We start from the raw sequence: 20,261 nt of genomic DNA, 5'->3' as shown, positions 1-20,261 counted from the left end.
TTTGCAGATGAACTGAAGCTCAGCAGTTTCTCTTTGAAGTCTAGTCCTGAAGTTTTTTTTGCTGCAGGATGGCCACCTTAAGGTCTGCTATAGTGTGGCCAGGGAGGTTGAAGTGTTCTCCTACAGGTTTTTGTATATTGCCATTCCTAATATCTGATTTGTGTCCGTTTATCCTTTTCCATAGCGACTGTCCAGTTTGGCCGATGTACATAGCAGAGGGGCATTGCTGGCACATAATGATATTTAATGGATGTCTTTAGGATAAGATATTCACTTCAGAACTCAGACTGCCACAGAACTGGTAAAATGACTTTCTGTGCTGGAGGTGGACAGATTAAATAAAATGTTGTTCTGTCTAGTCACTAAAGGTCATGAAACTCCAAAGCCTTTAATTTTTCCACTCTTGTGAGTGGCATTTGTATTAGTTAGTTTGTCTTGTGAAATGCATATGTGGGTGGAAACAAGCTCTTAAGATTACTTGACTATGTTTTGATAGGCAAAATGGATGTGTTTATTTTTTCAGCCGCATTAACTATGTCAGTAGAGTTAACGTGAGTGAAAACTTTGCTGAGATTCAGGTTAGCATATCTAAAGGTATTTGAACTGACTGCTTTTCAGCCTAGGCTTCCCCTTTATACCCATTCAGACAAGGCATAAATATGTAAAGGCTTAGACCGATAGGTGTATTCTTGATATTTTCTGTATGTGATTTCCTGTAATCCTGTGATATTTTTTTTTTCATGTACTGAGCCATATAAGAAGTCCCACTGGCAATTAGGAAACTGGGGTACAATTCCCGGCTTATGGGAGTCATTGGAAGTTTTGTCATTGACTTCAGTGGAGCTAAGATTTCACCCCTAGTTGTTCCCATGTGTTTTATTGGCTCAATGAGTAAGTTTTGGCAGGTCACTTAACCACTCTCTGCCTTCACTTTCTCCATCTGTAAAACAGAGATGATAATGCTTGTCCCCCACTTTGAAAAAAGTTTGAGATCTATTGATGAAAAATACTATGTACTGCAAGTGTTATCTTTTTAAGATTTGATTTCTGTGTTTGCGTGACCTTGTGGTTTTCTTATTGGTGGATTAGCATAAGCAGGCACCATCCCTGTAATGATAACATGGGTATGAGATCAGTAAAAATAATTTGTAATTTATCATGGAAAGATGGTACAGAGCCGTCTTTCCTTTGCTGATGCAAAACCACTTTTTTTTGCCTTCTCTCTCAGGCAGGAAGCACACTTCCACCCTAAACTTCCTCTCAGAGTTATTTTCTCGATCTCCGGGGTCCTTTCCATTTGAGAGAGACCCACATCCTTTGGCTGTAAATGTGCCTCACAGAGAATCAGCCAGCAGAGTAACTCTGTCATAGTATTTGAAGGCTTGATTTTCAAAGATGTTAAGCATCCGCATCTCTCATTGACTACAGTTGGAGCTCAGCACCTCTGAAAATTAGGCAGACATTTACTACAATGTTGATCTATTTTGTGCAGTAATATCAGTGTATTCTGAAAAATGTGTTACACTATTCCAGTGTTGTCATGAAGGAATGGGTGAACTAGGTACCTCCCTTCCTTCCCAGATTATTAAACAATTTTTAGAAAATTAGAAAAAAACTGTTACATACTCTACAGTAATTATGGTTTTTTGAAATGTATTGCCCATATACATAGTCTACTCTTGGTGTGCATGTGCCCCATGTGTTTGAGATGAGAATTTTTTGGCCAGTAGGATTTATTGGGGCCACATTAGTGCTCTCCTTTCGCCTCCCCACTTAAGGAAATAAAGAATGGGGTGGGCCAACCATGCATCATTTCCTTCTTCAGAACAGGAAACAGTGTTTTGTAAATGTAGCAGCCCTCAGATAGCTGCTCTACATAATTTGGAGGTGGGAACACTTCTGGAAGAAGCTGCTTGAGCTCTGGTCAAATGAGCTCTGACCTGATCCTGCTAGATCATTCAGAATCACAGGGCCGCTCATAGGATTCAGGGGGCCTGGGGCAAAGTGGACGAGCTGCGGCGCTTGTACTCACCCAGCGGTGGTCCGGGTCTTCGGCGGCGTTTCAGTGGCGGGGGGCCCTTCAGTTGCTCCATGTCTTCGGCAGGACTGAAGGGCCCCCCCGCCGCTGAAATGTCGCCGAAGACTCGGACTGCCCGACTTGCCTCCCCTCCCCAGGCAGCCCTGCTGAATCATGAATCTTAGCTCTGAGAAAGTTGTACCATGAGTAATTCATTAGAAACTATTGACATTGGTGTAAATGGTTCCAGCAACATCAGTACAGAGAGAGTTGGTACCAGTTCTGAGAGCTCTGAAACTGAAACTTCAGTCAGGACCAGATATAGCATGAAAATGTTCTTTAGCTGGTACCATAGCATAGAGACTGGAGGGTTTGTTACTCGGGGGGGAGGGGGAGGAGACGAGAGCCAGAGAGATCCATCTCAGGTCTTGCACTTCACTTAGATGAGATTGTGAGTCAATCTATGCCTCTTTTCTTACTAGGTCTCTCAGATGGTGAGCTGTATTTATGCTCTTTAGAAGTGCAATGCTGTATCCTAGCCCTGTCAGTTGATGATGAGGATTTGAGTACAGGAACAGAATTTAGGGCACATATCTGGCCCCAACAGATGCTTCTAGCCAAAAGATTCTGAACTCAAGATCCTGGGGTAAATATGTGCCAAGAGTGGAATACACATGGACAATCATTCAAAGAAGAACTAAACCTTTTATGACAGAATGAAATATTCTGACATTTGGCTGGATCTAGAAGTGGGTTGTGACAGACTCAGACCAGAGGGGTAGCAGAGTTTGGTAGAGGGCAACTATACCCATGAGTAGTTTTCTGTTCCCTGAGTGACCAGAATAGGGGCAGCACTAGAGTAATCAGGAAACTGCTAGAACCAATTAGGGCAGACAGGCTGATTAGATCACCTGCAACCAATCAAGGCAGGCTAATCAGGGCACTTGGGTTTAAAAAGGGGCTCACTCCAGAGAGGTGAGGAGGAGCCAGAGGAGAGGAAGTTCGTGTGAGGAGCTGGGAGCAAGAGGCACAAGGAGCTGAGAGTGAGAGGGTGTGCTGCTGGAGGACTAAGGAGTACAAGCGTTATCAGACACCAGGAGGAAGGTCCTGTGGTGAGGATAAAAAGAGTGTTTGGAGGAGGCCATGGGGAAGTAGCCCAGGGAGTTGTAGCTGTCATGCAGCTGTTACAGGAGGCACTATAGACAGCTGCAATCCACAGGGCCCTGGGCTGGAACCCAGAGTAGAGGGCGGGTCCGGGTTCCCCCCAAACCTGCCAACTCCTGATCAGACACAGGAGGAGTTGATCCAGACTGAGGGGGAAGATCACTGAGGTGAGCAAATCTGCCAATAAGCGCAGGACCCACCAAGGTAGAGGAGGAACTTTGTCACAACTGGTGTCGGGGTGGGATATTGGTGTGCACAGCGCGGCAGAAGAAGGAGGGTAATTTTTTTTTAAAAAGGGGGTTATTTTTTTTTCACCACAATGGATGACTTAGTACGGGCATTGATATAAGATACGGCGGCCCAGCAGGAGGCTACTCGTGTCCAGGCAGCTGCCCAACAGGAGGCAGTGAGGCTGGAGCAAGAGACTAATCACCTGCTGATGGACCAGACCGGGCTATGTTGCAGGAACTGGTAAACCAGGTAAAGACCCTTACAGAGCTGAACCACAGCCATGATGGGATGCAGATCATATGGGCCAGCCATTGGCTGCAGAAAATGACGCGGGAGGATGATGTAGAGCATACCTTCTGGCCTTTGAGAGGACAGCCCTACGGGAGGCTTGGCCTCGAGATCAGTGGTCTGGCATCCTTGCCCATTTCTGTGTGGGGAGGCCCAGAAGGCCTACTGTGATCTGCCTGAAGAGGCTGCAGCAGACTACCCCCAGCTGAAAGCAGAGATCCTGGCCAGATCTGGGGTAACGACTGCAGTGCGGGCCCAACGGTATCACGAGTGGAGATACCAGGAAAACAAAACCCCGAGGTCCCAATTGTATGACCTCATCCATCTCGCACGAAAGTGGTTGCAAGCGGAGTCCCGGAGTCCAGAAGAGATACTAGAGGTTCTGGTCATTGACCGATACATGAGGGGACTACCCCAGACCTTCATGCCTGGGTAAGCCAGAACGAACCCTCCACCTATGATGAGGTTGTTGCACTGGTAGAGAGGTGAAGGACAGCGAGGGAGCTGACCCGACCAGTTAAGGAAGAGGCACCCCAGGTTAAACTAGCAGCACCAAGCCCTAGAGTTCGGGTGACTGGGCCACCAGGAGGGCCCAGATGGAAAAAGAGAGGGGCTGAAGGTCCACCAGAGGCCATAAAGAGTCAAAGCACAGAGGGAGAAGAGGATCATGATGTTAGATTGCCCAAACCAAGAGACCGGGGAATGCCTAGGGCTCCATACAGATGTTATGCCTGCGGGGAGTGGGGACATATAGCTGCACAGTGTCCCAATGCTGAGGAGCCGATACAGTGTAACCTGGGGAACTGGGCAGACCCATGCTCCCTAATCCACCTTGTGGGAGTCTCACTAACCCCACATATGTACACCAGACCAGTAAAGCTAACTGAGGTAGAGACCACGGCACTGGTTGATTCGGGGAGTGCTATCACGCTTGTCTCAGGGAAGCTCATCAAGTGCAGTCAACTGCTGCGGGCTAAGCGTACGGGGATAACATGCGTCCATGGGACAGTTGGTTATTACCCCACCATCCCAGTAAAACTCAAGATTCGGGGGAACACTACTAAGGTAGCAGCAGGTGCAGTCCCTAAACTCCCATACCTGGTGCTCATAGGGAAGGACTTCCCAGGGTTTGGAAACTTACTCCCAGTAGGAGGACTGGAGGAAAAGGGGAACCCTGAAGTTCGTGAGGCATCCACAGTAGACTGTTAACCCCCAGTTTTCTCTGAAATATCCCGATTTATTTTCCATTCCCAGACAGGGTAGAAAGTCAAAAAGGGAAAGGAGGGCAACTAAGGCCTTGGGAACCCGAATATTGACTCAAAGCCAGAGGGTCACTCTCATAGGTAGGCGGACCCGAGCAGCTAAAAAGGAGGCCACCCAGGAGGGAGAAGCACCCGAGTCTGACCCCCACCCTAGCGCTTCTGAACCAGTAGAGGCAACAGAGACTGGGCCCCTAGATCTTGGGCAGATTAGCCCCGGGAGAGGAAATTTTGGATGGGACCAGGCTGAAGATCCAAGGTACAACAACATTAGGAAAGAAGTGACTGAAATAGATGGGGTCCCCGTGGAAGGGAAAACCCAGGGACCAGGACTGTACTTCTTAATGAAGAAGAATCTCTTATACTGGGTTGCACCAGTACAGGGGCAGAAGGTACAGCAGATCCTAGTACCTCAAAAACACCAGAACACTGTATTAAGTCTTGCTTATAGTCATCTTTTTGGAGGGCATTTGGGGGTAGAGAAGACCCTGGCATGAGTCCTACGATGGTTCTTCTGGCCCAGAGTACATGAAGAAGTGAAGAGGTACTGTGCGTCCTGCCCAGAGTGTCAGCTGCACAGTCCCCATCCCCACCTGAGGGCACCTTTAGTACTCTTTCCCATCATAGAAGTCCCCTTTGAGCGAATAGCCATGGATCTAGTGGGAACCCTGGAGAAGATGGCTCGGGGGCACCAATATATACTTGTTGTTTTGGACTATGCTACTCGCTACCCAGAAGCCATCCCCCTGCAGAACACAGCCTCTAAAACGATAGCCAAAGAGCTGGTGGGGATCTTTGCCCGAGTGGGGCTACCAAAGGAGATATTAACAGACCAAGGAACCCCATTTATGTCAAAGCTCATGAAGGACCTCTGTACGCTGCTCCATATACATACCCTGAGAACTTCAGTCTACCATCCACAGACTGATGGGTTGGTAGAAAGGTTTAACCGAACCCTCAAGTCTATGATACGGAAGACGGTAAGTCGGGATGGGAAGGATTGGGACACCCTACTGCCCTATCTTATGTTTGCTCTCTGGGAGTTACCTCAGGCCTCAACTGGGTTTTCCCCCTTCGAGTTACTATACGGGCATCACCCCCATGGCATACTAGATATTGCCAAAGAGATCTGGGAAGAGGAACCCAATGAGGGGAGAAATATAATAGAACATGTATTACAGATGCGAGACCGGATAGTCCGGGTCACCCCTATTGTACGAGAACATTTGGAAAAGGCACAGGAGGCCCAGAGAACCCATTACAATCGCCAGGCAAAAGTCCGACAGTTCCAACCAGGGGATCGGGTGATGGTGTTGGTACCCACAGCAGAAAGCAAGCTTCTGGCCCAATGGCAGGGGCCCTATGAGGTGGTTGAACCCATGGGGGAAGTAATCTACAAGGTGCGGCAGCCAGGATGCTGAAAACAAGAACAGATTTATCACATCAACCTTCTGAAACCCTGGCATGCACAAGAGGCGTGCATAACTGTCCATAAAGACCTAACCCAGGAAAACAAGCCTTCCAAACAGGTGAGAGTGTCTCCCGATTTAACACCAGACCAGAAGAATGAGGTGCCCGAGATGATCTTCTGGAACCAAGATATGTTCTCGACAAAACCGGGTTGAACAACCGAGACATATCACCACATCGTCATGAACCCTGGGAACAGAATAACAATGAGGCCCTATCGGGTGCAAGCAGTCAAAAGGGAGGAAATAAAAGCAGAAGTAAAAAAAATGCTGGAGTTGGGGATCATCGAAGAATCCCACAGTCAGTGGTCCAGCCCAATCGTGCTGGTGCCCAAACCTGATGGCATCACAAGGTTTTGCAACGACTTCCGGTGACTGAATGAAGTATCCCAGTTTGACACATACCCCATACTTTGCATAGATGAGCTAGTGGACCGTCTGGGTAATGCCCGGTATTTAACTACTCTAGACTTGACATAGGGGTACTGGCAGATTCCCCATGTGGAAGACGCAAAGGAAAAGACTGCGTTCTCTACACCAGAGGGTCTTTTTCAATATACTGTCCTCCCTTTTGGGCTACATGGGGCCCCAGCTACTTTCCAGCACCTCATGGACAAGCTATTATGCCCGCATAACCGTTATGCTGCTGCCTGCTTGGACGATGTGGTCATTCATACACCAGACTGGAAAACCCACCTAGAGAAGGTGGAGGGAGTCCTTAATACCTTCAGGCAAGCTGGCCTTACAGCAAACCCTGCCAAGTGCGCTGTAGGGTTTACAGAGGCCAAATATCTTGGCTACATTGTGGGAAAAGGTCTGGTAAAACCCCAAGTGAACAAGTTGGAGGCCATCCAGAATTGGCCCTGACCACGTCACAAGAAACAAGTCCGGGCATTCCTAGTTGTAGTGGGGTATAACAGACAATTTATCCCCCACTTTGCCACAAGGGCAAGCCTCCTGACAGACCTAGTGAAAGTCCGTGGACCTGATCTGGTGAGATGGTCTGACACAGCGGAGGAAGTATTCACAGACCTACGGACTGCCCTCTGCATTAACCCTGTACTGATAGCCCCTGATTTCACCAAGGAATTTATCCTGTAGATAGATGCATCGGAAGTAGGGTTGGGGGCCCGTTCTATCACAGATGGTTGGGGAGGAGGAACACCCAATTCTCTACCTCAGTCGGAAACTCCTTCTGAGGGAACAAAAATATGCAGTGGTGGAGAGAGAGTGCCTCGCCGTAAAATGGGCCATGGAAACATTGCACTACTACTTGCTCGGGCGCAGATTTGTCCTCATGACCGACTATGCCCCTCTTCAATGGATGCAGCGGAACAAGGGGAAGAACACAAGGGTGACCAGGTGGTTCTTATCACTCCAACCTTTCCAGTTCCATGTGCAACACAGAGCAGGGAGCTGTCACGGCAATGCTGATAGCTTGTCACGTGTGCACTGTCTGGCTTCCCAAGCTGCCCAACCCCTTGGTGTTGAGCAGAGGGTAGGGATATGTAACAGACCCAGACCAGTGGGGTACAGGAGTCTGGTAGAGGGCAAATATACTGGGCACTGGATGAGTAGTTTTCTGTTCCCTGAGTGACCAGAGAAGGGGCTGCACTAGAGTAATCAGGAACCTGCTAGAACCAATTAAGGCAGACAGGCTGATTAGATCACCTGCAGCCAATCAAGGCAGGCTAATCAGGGCACCTGGGTTTAAAAAGGAGCTCACTCCAGTCAGGGAGGGGGGAGCCAAAGGAGAGGAAGTGCGTGTGAGGAGCTGGGAGCAAGAGGCACGAGGAGCTGAGAGTTAGAGGGTGTGCTGCTGGAGGACTAAAGAGTGCAAGCGTTATCAGACACCAGGAGGAAGGTCCTGTGGTGAGGATAAAGAAGGTGTTTGGAGGAGGCCATGGGGAAGTAGCCCAGGGAGTTGTAGCTGTCATGCAGCTGTTACAAGAGGCACTATAGACAGCTGCAATCCACAGGGCCCTGGGCTGGAACACGGAATAGAGGGTGGGCCCGGGTTCCCCCCAAACCTCCCAACTCCTGATCAGACACAGGAGGAGTTGACCCAGACTGTGGGGAAGATCACTGAGGTGAGCAAATCTGCCAATAAGTGCAGGACCCACCAAGGTAGAGATGGAACTTTGTCACAGGGTATATTAAAAAACAGAGGGAAGTTGCTCTGGATGTATTTCTGGGTAGAAATAAGAAGTCTGTTCTTATTAAATGTGCAGCCCATTTATTTCATACTGAAATGGTTTGATTAGTTTGAATAAGCATCAAAACTTTTGAATTTGGACTCTGAATATTTTGACTTATGCCAATTCCCAGGTGTTTTCCAGCTGCGCTTAGGGGATAATGGAGGTAGTTGGGATAATTAAAGAGAACTGAAGGTTGCATCTGAATGCAAAGAACGTTGCAGGGACTAGGAAAGAGCACTACTGACAACTAATTAATGTGACTACATTTTATTATATTTGTTACATCTGCCATTTTGGTATGGAAGACACAAGGCACTTACCATTACTTTAAGGGGGAATATATGTTTCAAACTATACTACTAGATAGAATGTCACATATACTATATTACAAAGATATTCTGAAACAATGTGTTCCCCATAGAACCTCAACAAATGCTTTTAAGATGGAAAAGCAAAACTGAAACCAAACAAAATAGATTGAAACAGTTTGCCATATCATATTTCATGTAGGAATTAATTTCATAAATACATTGGTGTCACTGTGCCTCAGTGGGTCACAATTGAGAATACCAAATGCGGGACAAACTGCTGAGAAATAGGGCAGACTCACCCAAACTAGAGGTTATTCTGTCATTAGATTATACCAAACCAGTAACAAAAGTAAACTTCTGTTTCACCACATTGGTTAACAAGAAGTCAAAAATGCAGTCTCCTTAGGCATTTCAGACCTTGTTTCACCACCCAGACACTGGACTTTGACAAATGGTTATTGAAAACTAATTTAATCAAATATAGGGCTCGTTGAGCCCAAGGGATCAGCCACTTAGCCAGGTCAATATATAACCCAGATTTTACACAATAACGCTGGTGCCAATCCTTTAGTAACCAAAAGCTAAAAGTTTAATAATAAAAGAAAGAATAAGAGAGTTAATAATGGTTAATATATCATACACATAAAAATAATTGCAAAGACCTTATATCAGGTGTACGGCAGTGATGGCATAACTGCTGACTGATAACGTCTCTGGTAACTTCTGAAAGATTGGAAGGTCCTTAGTCCATAGTTCAATATGCTCCTTTTAGCTGTAAATCCACAGAGAATCAGAGCAGGAAAGAGGCAAAATAGAGACATCTCAGGGGTCTTTTATATCCTTGGACACGTGCCTGGAAATTTACTGTCTCAAACAAAGCTCTCAACCCAATTTGTGGAAAGTTGCTGGCACAAGATGAAATCTAGGGTCACAATAGCATATCATATGTCCTTTTATGGCTTGATGACTCACAGGGAGTAGCCATTGGCCTCTTGGAGCCTGAAGAGTCAGCAGGAAAGGCTATCTAGGTGGAATGTGTTTCTTCCTTGGCGTATTGTGAAAGCTAAGTGCCTTTGATGGGCCATCAACATGTAGCTGTCTGGCCTCAATGTACATTTTATCTGGTGGATGTTACCCAGGAATACAGTCACATGTATAGGATACATATCCATGGCCACATATACACCTTATAATCATCCTTAGCAAATAACTTTTCCATTGACACCTTACCTGACAGAGTTTGTACAAAACGTGTTGCAATTGTATAACAGTGGCAATATCAATTATATAAATGGTTGTGATGGGCTGGATCACAGAAACTCCCTGGGAGCTGCCACCTGATGTACCCAGACTACTTCTACCCCACTTTCCCTGCCAGCTCAGGACTCCAGCACCCTGTCTTGCTGAGCCAGACACGCCCGTCTGCTCCCACACAGACCCAGGGTCTGAATTACTTGCCCCAAAGCTGCAGGTTTACCTGAAAACAGCTAACAGACGTGTTCCTGTCTTTAGCACTCAGAGGCCCAACTCCCAATGGGGTCTGAACCCAAATAAATCCGTTTTACCCTGTATAAAGCTTATACAGGGTAAACTCATAAATTGTTTGCCTTCTATAACACTGATAGAGAGAGATGCACAGTTGTTTGCTCCCCCAGGTATTTATATATACTCTGAGTTAATTAATAAGTAAAAAGTGATTTTATTAAATACAGAAAGTAGGATTTAAGTGGTTCCAAGCAGTAATAGACAGAACAAAGTAAGTCACCAAGCAAAATAAAATGCACAAATCTATGTCTAAACAAACTGAATACAAATAATCACACCCTCAGAGATGCTTCAGTAAGTTTTTTTTCCTCAGACTGGACACCTTCCAGGCCTGGGCACAATTCTTTCCCCTGGTAAAGCTCTTGTTCCAGCTCAGGTGGTAGCTAGGGGATTCTTCATGATGGCTCTAACCCTTTTGTTCTGTTCCACCCCTTTATATATATTTTGCATAAGGCGGGAATCCTTTGTCCCTCTCTGGATTACCACCTCCTCCTTCTCAATGGAAAGACACCAGGTTAAAGATGGATTCCAGTTCAGGTGACATGATCACATGTTACTGCAAGACTTCATTGCCCACTTGCTATACAGGAAGACTTACAGGTAAAACACACCCATCTGCAGATAATTGCCCTGGTTAGTGGAAGTCATCAAGATTCCAAACCGCCATTAATGGCCCACACTTTGCATAATTACAATAGGCCCTCAGAGTTATATTTCATATTTCTAGTTTCAGATACAAGAATGATACATTTATACAAATAGTATACCCACACTCAGTAGATTATAAGCTTTGTAATGATACCTTACAAGAGACCTTTTGCAAGAAGCATATTCCAGTTACATTATATTCACTCATTAGCATATTTTTATAAAACCATATAGACTGCAGTGTCACAATGGTCATGTTCAGTCATACATCATCAAACCCCCAATGCAAAATTGATGCATAAAGAGGAGTCCCAGACACTGCTGAATGTGTCCTAGGAACTTCCCATTCTTGGTCATATTACAGCTTCTAAACCAACATTAGAAGTATCAGTGTATAACAGAAATGATTCATCAAAATCAGTTCTGAACAAAGCAGGCTTTTTCTTTGTAAGGTGCATTATGGAAATAACAGTGTTACTGAATCCCTTTACAAACCTCTGGTAATGTCTGGTTAGACCAATAGTGGATTGTATCTGCGCTTGCAATGTAATCCCTGCACATTTCAGGAGCTAATTAAAATAGCTAATTTATCCATACAAGTTCTGGCAAATGTTTGGAACTCATTTTGCATCAACTCAATGTAAATATTAATGTTGTCCATGGTGTATGCATCTTGGCATTTAGCCATGAAAGGCACAGATATCTTCATTTTGATACCATCTAAATTATTTACAATGATAGGGGATGAGAGTATAGATGTTTACTATCTTGTATGTTATTTATAGTGAAGTAAATGTTTTCTCCCTAAATGTACAAAACATTTGATCTTTTTAGCTGCTCATACAACTATTTATGGAAAAGTTCTGTGCAAATACATATGTATTTTGCTTAGTCAATCTGAAATTTTTATTCTAGTCAGTGTTGGAATACTTTAAATGCTCTCATGATCAATTCTCTTTCTTTTTATGTGCCTTTCTAGTCTGCTTTCATTTCCTGGACTGTTTTTTGTCATCTGGCTAAATAAGTCTATTAGCAGTTTCTGATGTCTGATGAGCTCCATAGTAAGGTGTTTATAAATTGTTCATTTTACCGTGTTCAGGGACATTCTTTAAAGTTCATAAACTAGTTCATTAGGGACTGTGAACATTCAATGAGATATTTTATATACATAAAGGTACATGAATCTTTAAAAAGTATCTAGGAATTTTTATGAATTCTTATTAACTGTGAATAAGTTCATGAATGTAACAATACGATAAATGTACTTGAACTTTTCTGCAGAGTTCCTGACCAATTCATTGATAATGAATAATTTAGTAGTCTTTTAATTAAATTTTCATGTACTGTTCGTGAGCAAGTTCATCTTAGCCCTAACATGTACCTACAATTAAAAAAATGCTGTGAGATTTATTGCAGTATTCAAGCATTAATTCGAATGCAAGGAATGTCATTAACATTAAAATAGGACAAGTAATATATCTGAAATATTTTTATTGGTTTAAATGGCAACATACCAAAGAGTCTGAATACCAACTATGATAAACTTATCTAGAACCTTTATATGTCACCCATGCCCCAAGGTGATTTATAATGTGATGTTATTTATAATGTGATGTTATGAATGCATCTGTTATAACAACCAAGGTTTTACAAGAACAAATAGTTTTTTTCTGTTGGTTTAAGGTGCTAAAATGGGTAGTGTTGTTCATTCTTGTTAAATCTTGAAAGCAACTTTCTGCACATTATTTTTGATGTTACTAACTTCACAATGAGCTAAGAAAATTATATTGAAGCATGCAAACTATATCTCCATCTCCAATCCATCTTCAACATTATTATGCAGTCTGACAGTAATTTGGCTTTCCCATATAATTAAAATTGGATAATTTCAATTTTTTTTCTAATTTCCTGTGGATTTTAAATGGTGGTTGCTTTAATTAAGCTAATTAAAAGGGAAAAATACAGATCCCTCCTTTCATGGTTGTCCATTCAAACTTTCTTAAAGGAGCTCTTAAGCTTTTGCTTGTTTCATAAAGCATTTCTTATTTTAAAACGTTGCCTTTTGCTTTCAAATTGCGCTCTATCACTGCAAGGTTATATGGGTCAGAAGGGTCATGCTGTTTCTTTATACCTATGCTCACCTGTCACTTCTGATAACACAGATGAGATAACTAGTTGTGAAGAGTCTCAATGTCAGATTTTTTTCTAATAACTTTATAAGGCTAAGGCTGAAGGTGAATGAATTTCTGCATCAAATTAAAAAATGTCAATTCTTTCATCTTGTTCTCTCACATCAAGTGCCAATAATTCTAATTAAAAGCAGCAAAGAATTCTGTGGCATCTTATAGACTAACAGACTTTTGGAACATGAGCTTTCGTGGGTGAATACCCACTTTGTCGGATGCATGTAGTGGAAATTTCCAAGGGCAGGTATATATATGCAAGCAAGAAGCAAGCTAGAAATAACAAGGTTAGTTCAATCAGAGAGGATGAGGCCTTGTTCTAGCAGTTGAGGTGTGAAAACCAAGGGAGGAGAAACTGGTTTTGTAGTTGGCAAGCCGTTCACAGTCTTTGTTTAATCCTGAGCTGATGGTGTCAAATTTGCAGAGGAACTGAAGCTCTGCAGTTTCTCTTTGAAGTCTGGTCCTGAAGTTTTTTTGCTGCAGGATGGCCACCTTAAGATCTGCTATTGTGTGGCCAGGGAGGTTGAAGTGTTCTTCTACAGGTTTTTGTATATTGCCATTCCTAATATCTGATTTGTGTCCATTTATCCTTTTCCGTAGAGACTGTCCAGTTTGGCCCATGTACACAACAGAGGGGCATTGCTGGCATATGATGCCGTATATTACATTGGTGGACGTGCAGATGAATGAACTGGTGATGGTATGGCTGATGTGATTAGGTCCTGTGATGGTGTTGCTGGTGTAGATATGTGGGCAGAGTTGGCATCGAGGTTTGTTGCATGGATTGGTTCCTGAGCTAGAGTTACTATGGTGCGGTGTGCAGTTACTGGTGAGAATATGCATCAGGTTGGCAGGTTGTCTGTGGGCGAGGACTGGCCTGCCACCCAAGGTGCGAGATCATTGTCCAGGATGGGTCGTAGATCCCTGATGATGCGTTAGAGGGGTTTTAGCTGGGGACTGTATGTGATGGCCAGTGGAGTCCTGTTGGTTTCTTTCTTGGGTTTGTCTTGCAGTAGGAGGCTTCTGGGTACACGTCTGGCTCTGTTGATCTGTTTCCTTATTTCCTCATGCGGGTATTGTAGTTTTGAGAATGCTTGGTGGAGATTTTGTAGGTGTTGGTCTCTGTCTGAGGGGTTAAAGCAGATGCAGTTGTACATCAGTGCTTGACAGTAGACAATGGATTGTGTGGTGTGCCTGGGATGGAAGCTGGAGTCATGAAGGTAGGTATAGCAGTCGGTAGGTTTTCGGTATAGGGTGGTGTTAATGTGACCATCACTTATTTGCACCATGGTGTTTAGGAAGTGGACCTCCCGTGTAGATTGGTCCAGGCTGAGGCTAATGGTGGGGTGGAAGCTGTTGAAATCGTGGTGGAATTTTTCCAGAGTCTCCTTCTCATGGGTCCAGATGATGAAGATGTCATCAATATAGCGTAGGTAGAGAAGAGGCATGAGTGGACAAGAGCTGAGGAAGAGTTGTTCCAGGTCGGCCATAAAAATATTGGCATATTGTGGAGCCAAGCGGGTGCCCATAGCGGTATCACTGATGTGGAGATATATATTGTCATCAAATTTGAAATAGTTGTGTGTGAGGATAAAGGCACAGAGCTCAGCAACCAATTGTGCTGTGGCATCATCAGGGATACTGTTCCTGACAGCTTGTATTCCATCTGTGTGGGGGATGTTTGTGTAGAGAGCTTCTACATCCATGGTGGCTAGGATGGTGTTTTCTGGAAGGTCACCAATGCATTGTAATTTCCTCAGGAAATCAGTGGTGTCACGGAGATAGCTGGGAGTGCTGGTGGCATAGGGTCTGAGTAGAGATTAGTTCTAATTGTATAGCATCCTGGCGGAATGGTTCTGGGGGTAAGTACATCTATATAAATTGTTGTGTAATAAAAGCCCAATAATAGATTTTAAGAGCATAATTCCTTAACTGTGACCTTCTTATCCCACATACACATACAGTATATACTTAGATGTGTAAATAACACTTCAGCAATGTCATTGTCAGATGAGCTTGACTGAATATGCCATGTGAGTGCTCTGACATTCAGTGTTAACAAAACTGCAAATGATGCAGTTAGTCAAATCTCCAGCTTTTATAAAGTAGTTTGGAATATGACTTTCATAAAAATTAATGTTTGCTAAAATAAAGCAGGTATAGTTTGCCCAAGAACACTTACAAGTGCTTCCTAAAATGTGGGACTGAACTTGATGTTTAAAAATGATTTATGCAACTAGACAGTGTAATCAGACTATCAGTGAAATGGAACACTGGCCGCAGTCATCACAGTACAGAACTTATTTGGAAGATTCAGGATGTATGTGAGAGATAAGGTAGCTAGATGATACACAGGAGATTGCAATTTCAACAGCAATTTACCAGAAAGTTAAAAATAAAGAACCTCCCTTTCCTAGAAAAATGTAGATGTGGTTTTGCTGAAGAAAATCATAGTTTTATTTGCCTAAAAAATTAGAGAATTTGCTTCTAATTCACAAAGAAGTGTAGGGACTGGAATGTAAGTTATCCCCAAGGGCATTTCAAAAGATGTCTGTAGCATTTTGATAGAATCCTTACATATTTTTTTAAAGTTTAACATGATTCTTGTCAAGTTAGTCATTTTTTTCTTGTCATTAAAATCTTTCTGCCATAGAATGGATGCTTTATAAGGTAATCAGTACACAAATCACATCCATCATGCTGAGTGGAAAAAATGGGGGATGGTCAGGAGACAAAGATTGAGTGAAAAAAATGTTATGAAAAAATCAGACCACAAAAATATATGTATTAAAATAGTGTAATTTTTGCGTTCTTCTGATAGGGTCAGTGTCTTAACTCCTATGTAAAAACATGTTATTAACCATTTAAACCAGTAAAATATTAACTTTCATATAGGGATATAACTGGAAATACTCCTTTTGCTTCGAAATTATCTTTTGGGTTTTGAGAGCGGACAGTATGTCACAGATTTTCTGCCAAGTTCCACTTGCTGCAACAACAGGGCAGTTTCCAATGAATTTCATTATCATACCTATAAAAAGATGCAGAGTCAATAATGAACATCATCTAACACACAGAAAGAAGGAAATGTGATTTGGCCAGCAAGCTCTGCAGATGCCTTTCATAGCCCAGTAATTACAACACTGGCCACTAAGAGAGGAGTGCAAGCCAAGCAGGAAGTGGAGACACTATTTAAGGAATTAACAGCAAATTCAAATGTTACTGCTTGAATGATATTTCCTGAAGCCTGACACTTGCCATTAAATGTTTACTTGAAAGATTAGGGAAGTTGTGAAAGAAGATGGAAGGGCACAGCTTGAAGTGCCATTACTATTAAGGAAAGGAGCGATTGGGAGGATTATCATTTCAATAGTGCTGCAAATGTATACATAAATCGCCTTGATTTCTTACATACTAATATAAAATCTACCTCTATTCAAAACCATTAACAAGGACTAAAGATTAAATATAAACCTGGTAAATACCTTGTATAGCATGGAACCACAAAACATGTTTTTAGTGTTTAGCATAATATTTTCAATAATGTATGCATTTTAGAACTAATACTGGTTTTGTTTGTTTTTTAAACTTTTTATTACTCCATAGTGGCTTATATAGTTAAAAAGAGAGTATTCTTATAAGATATAATTGACAAAGGGAAGGGAACTCTCAGAAAGGTCCCTAACAGCCTCTGTAATACTAAATTGGGTGAATTGATGAAAATTATAGATTTGTTTCAAACTTTGATGGGCTAATGGGGTTATGATCCCAACTATACATACAAAATGATAGGGTCTAAATTAGCTGTTACAACTCAAGAAAGAGATCTTGGAATCATTGTGTATAGTTCTCTGAAAACATCCACTCAATGTGCAACAGCAGTCAAAAAAGCAAACAGAATCTTGGAAATCATTGAGAAAGGCATAGAAAAAAAGTAAGGAAATATCATATTGCTTCTGTATAAATTTATGGTACAGCTACATCTTGAATACTGCATGCAGATGTGATTGCCCTATCTCAAAAAAGATATATTTGCATTGGAAAAGGTTCAGAAAAGAGCAACAAAAATGATTAGGAGTAAGGAACAGCTGCCATATAAGGAGAGATTAATAAAATAGGGACTTTTCAGCTTGGAAAAGAGATGACTAAGGGGGGATGTGATTGAGGTCTATAAAATCATGACTGGTATGGAGAAAGTAAATAAGGAAGTGTTATTTACTCCTCCTCATAACACAAGAACTAGGCATCACCAAATGAGATTAATAGGCAGCAGGTTTAAAATAAAAGGAAGTATTTTTCACACAACACACCGTTAACCTATGGAACTGCTTGCCAGAGGATGTTGTGAAGGCCAAGACTATAATAGCATTCAAAAAAGAACTAGATAAATTCATGGAGGATAGGTCCATCAATGGCTATTAGCCAGGGTGGGCAGGAATGATGTCCCTAGCCTCTGTTTGCCAGAAGCTAGGAATAAGCAACAGGAGATGGATCACTTGATGATTACCAGTTTTTTTCATTCCCTCTGGGGCATCTGGCATTGGCCACTGTCAGAAGACATGATACTGGGCTAGATAGACCTTTGGTCTGACCCAGTACGGCTGTTCTTACGTTTTTATGTTAACACTTGAATTCTTGAGTTTGAGGGGAATATCTGATGCCTGAATTCAGGGGTGTCCTTTTGTTTTGCAAAATGGCCAAGGACTTTTTTTTTTAACTCAGAGTAAAAAAAAAAGTTTTTGCTCCAAAAGTAGGCTATAATTATTTAAAAATAAACATAAAAATCAGAAGAAAATGAAGTAGTGTGTTTGGTCACAGGATTACTGTGATAGCAAATTTTGAAAGCAAATGACTATGTACTAAGGTATGTGCTCGGTCAGTAAGTTTAGTTTAAATATTTGCATACAAATGGCTAAATAAATGCCAAACTACAGTAAAAGCTTTATTATCCAGCATGTTGGGGGAATGGTGGGTTCCAGTAAGTAAAAAAATCCAGTTAACTAAGAGGGAAAGAGTTTGGGGGTGGGACAGGGCTCAGGGTTGGGGTGCGGGAGGGGGTATGGAGTGCAGATTCTAGGATGGAGTTTGGGTGCAGGAGGGGGCTTGGGGCAGAGGGTTGGGGCATGGGAGGAGGTGCAGGGTGCCGGAGTCATCAGCGCTTACTTTGCGCTGCTCCCCATAAGCGGTGACATGTCCCTGCTGCTTCTGGGTGGAGGTGCAGCTAGGTGGCTCTGCTTGCTGCCCCTGCCCCTGCCCCACCCCAAGTGCTGGCTCCATAGCACCCATTGACAGGGAACCACAGCCAATGGAGCTGTGAAGATGGCACCTGTGGGCACCAGTAGCATGAGGAGATGCCTAGCCATGTCTCTGCCTGCAGGTGCCACCCTCACAGCAGCATGGACATGTTGCTGCTTGTGGGTGCTGCTCATTTCTAGCACTCTGCACCCCCTCCCATGCCTCAACCCCCTGATCTGAGCCCCCTTCCGCATCCAAACTACATTCCAGAGCTTGCGCCCCACATCTCTTCCTCCACTCTGAACCCCTCATGGCCATTCCTCTGGTTAGGAGCAGCAGGAACATGTCACCACTTCCAGGGAGCCACACGGAGCCAAGTAGGGAGTCTGCCAGCCCTGCACTAACCAGACTATAAACTGAATTTTCAATAAAGATCAGAAATGCCAGTTTATAGAGTTTTCCAGTTGGTGAAGTGCCAAATAACACATATTTTACTGTATTTTCACATTTAAAAGATTCCAACTAATGAGTAAAACCAGTAGCAACTGTGATTTGATTGCATAAAAAATGTTCGACTTTGCATTCATCACCAAGAATTGGCTCAGTGACCGTGGAGTGAGCTGTGCTGACACTGACCAGCAATTTCCTAATTTATGTGCAGGATGTCTAGATATCATGCTAAGAAAAAGATGAGAAATGCATAGTTCCATGGATTACATAGATTGGTTGATTTGCTTGGTTGGAAATGTATTAATGCTTCTGACTCCCTCATTAAAAACTCAAAGTTAAGTTCTTTTATTGAATGCCAGTGGACATTTTGAATAGAAGGTAATTATTGGAAATAATTCTGTTGTCCCTAGTGAGGTCAAATACGTTTTACTGTTTATCTCTACTGGATTCAGAAGATACTGGCAGTACTTATCAATTCAGTGCTGTGTGGTAATTGTTCTATGCCATCTTATGAGCCCTGAGAAATTGTTTTTTTTTAAAAAAGTAATAAAGAAGACATGAATCATTGAATGTTCATAAGAAAACTCATTATCCCGTTGCATGAATAGGTCTAAAGGAGGGAAGATCTTTGATCCTTGGGTGAAGACTTTAAAATCTCCAGTTGTTTTTTAAAAAATTGTCTGTACTGTGACACATTTCAGACAGCTGATCAACACGGTTGGTGATATTTTTATATTTTATCTCTAAAATAAACTGTTTGACTTAATGAAACAATTCTCCCCTTTGATAGATACTGTGGATGTTATCTAGGCCAATGGGGCACCTGAGGCATTTAGTTCACAACAGAACCTCACCACTCCATTTGCTTGGGTCAGCAGAGACCTGTCCCTGCCTGCAGGTATATGGGATCTTGGGGAGCAATTACCACACAGGTGGGGTGCCAATTAATTTCTTTATTAAAGGGAAGAGGAAGTGATGGGAATTTAACGATGAAATGCGATGGGATGGGGTGTATAAAGTGTTTACAATAGACAATGATGGGGGGGTTTCTTATTGAACAGTGTAGGGAGTTTTAACAGTGGGGTACAGTAAGTAGGGTTCAGCACAATGGGATACAGTACAGTCAATAAGCAACTCAACTTTATATAGGAACAGCTCTAGATACAATGTGAAGTGCAAAAAGTACCCAAAAGAAAATGCAAAATAAAATGGTAGCTTCTATATAAAAATGGTATACAAAGTATATTAGAAAAATGGAGGCAA

This window comes from Gopherus flavomarginatus, chromosome 3 (genome assembly GCF_025201925.1).
Source record: "Gopherus flavomarginatus isolate rGopFla2 chromosome 3, rGopFla2.mat.asm, whole genome shotgun sequence".
Lineage (NCBI taxonomy): Eukaryota > Metazoa > Chordata > Testudines > Testudinidae > Gopherus > Gopherus flavomarginatus.
The sequence above is the reverse complement of the archived record's forward strand: the minus strand, read 5'-3'. Positions refer to the sequence as shown.